The 2,089-nt window shown below is 35.3% G+C and overlaps 1 non-coding gene across 1 annotated transcript; it reads left to right on the top strand.

Moving 5' to 3' along the window:
* Positions 1-1,100: 1,100 nt before the first annotated feature.
* LOC116657349 lies at positions 1,101-1,203 on the top strand. The gene has a single exon (XR_004312468.1). It is a non-coding gene; the product is annotated as a U6 spliceosomal RNA (small nuclear RNA).
* The last annotated feature ends 886 nt before the right edge of the window (positions 1,204-2,089 follow it).

A 2,089-nucleotide genomic window follows, 5' to 3' on the forward strand; every position in this document is an offset into this window, starting at 1 on the left:
AGAAACCACATGGCCTGCAAAGCCTAGAATATTTACTAACTGTTTTTTTGCAGAAAAACGTTTGCTAACTGACACTGTTACCATGTATTCATTCAACATATATTTATTAAACATATGCTATTAATTAGGCACTGCTTTAGGCACTGAGGGTGTAGAGGTAAAAAATAGGCTTCTGCAATTATAAGACGTATATTTGAATAGGTGGTAGTGGTAGCTGACAATGAACAAGCATACAAATAAATTATTAGTAAGATAACTTCAGAAAGTGATTTGTGCTGGGAAGAAGATACAGTGGATGCGATGTTAGAAGACGAATGTCAGGAGGCAGCACCGTTGGCTTAGCTGTCTGAAGGCGCCTTGGAGGAGGCGCCATTAAGCTAAGACCTCAATGAAAAGGATGAAATGATGACAAGGAAAAAGATGTACAAAGTTCTTGGGATGGAAAGGGCTTGATTTGTCCTAAAATAAAAAGACCAGTGTGACTGGAGCTAAATAAATGAGGCCCTGGATAAATGTTTCTGAGACTTCTGCTCAATGACAAGTTGTATTCCTTCATTTCCACTGTGTCTCACAGAAAGAAGTGATATTGACTAAGGTTGCTTAGTATTCTTTTGTGTTAATGATTTATGTTGCTTGCAGTGCAAGCATAAATAATTTTTACATCAATGGTGAGAAAATGAAGAACTTCTGATTAAGACAAACAAACAAAAAAAGTAACAGGATTTATGTCCCCTTTAGACGCAAGGTTGAAGTGTTGCTCCTTACTCGTCTCTACTTTGATCAGGCTGTTTAAGGTGGCAGAGGTTAAGTCAGACTTTAAAATTTTCCTCCCTTCAAACCTAGTGACACGAACAAGTACAAACAAAACCAAACAAACCAAAACCAAAAAACTCAAAGACTACCAATGGGATAAAGAAATGAAAATAGCTGATGACTTGAACATGAACAAGAAATAAGTTTTAAGAATACATATAAATTTTCTTCTATAGTTTTCATGGGGAAAAATTTTGGAAGTAGGTGCATAGTCGGTGGATAGTGGTTTGTTGAGAAGACAAAAATATGACAGTGAAAATTTTCATTAGGAACAACCACTTAGGTGCATGCTTTGGCAGCAGATGTACTAAAATTGAAAAGATACAGAGAAGAGTACCATGGCTGCTGTGCAAGAATGACATGAAACTGCAGGAAGTAGTCCATATTTTTTTTAAATGGGCAAAGGACTTGAACAGACATTTCTCCAAACATGATGTACAAATGGCCAAAAAGCACATGAAAAGATGTTCAACATTGCTAATCATTAGGGAAATACAAATTAAAACTACAATGAGATATTATCTCTATACTTATTAGAATAGCTACTATTAAAAACAAAAAGAATAACCAGTGTTGGTGAGAACATGGAGAAACTGGAACTCTTATGTACCAATGATGGGAATAAAAAATTGTGCAATCACTATGGAAAACAGTATAGATGTTCCTCAAAAATTTAAAAATAGAACTAACACAGGATCCAGCAATTTCACCTCTGTATCCAAAAGAATTGAAAGCAGGATCTCAAAGAGATAGTTGCATAATCATTCAGAGCATTACTATTTGCATCAGCAAAAAAGTTGGAGTAACCCAAGTGTCTATCAATGGATAAATGAATAAACGAAGTGTGATATATACACACAATGAAGTACTTGTCATCCTCAATAAAGGAAGGAAATTCTGATACATGCTATAATATGGATGAATCTTGAGACACTATGCTAAGTGAAACAAGCCAGTCACAAAAAGACAAATGCTGTATGATTCCACTTATAGGAGGTTCCTAGAATAGCCCAATTCAAAGAGACAGAAAGTAGAATGATGGTTGCCAGGGGTTAGCGGAAGAGGGGAGTGGTGCATTACTGTTTAACAGGTGTAGAGTGTTCATTTTATAGAATAAAAAGAGTAATGGGGATGGATGGTGGTGATAGTTGCATGACAAAGTGAATATATGCTTAACACTATAGAACTGTAAACTTAGACATGGTTAAGATGATAAATTTTGTTATGCATTTTTTTTAACCACAATTTACAAAAAGTATCAACAACTTGTAGAGAG

This window comes from Camelus ferus, chromosome 17 (genome assembly GCF_009834535.1).
Source record: "Camelus ferus isolate YT-003-E chromosome 17, BCGSAC_Cfer_1.0, whole genome shotgun sequence".
Classification (NCBI taxonomy): Eukaryota; Metazoa; Chordata; class Mammalia; order Artiodactyla; family Camelidae; genus Camelus; species Camelus ferus.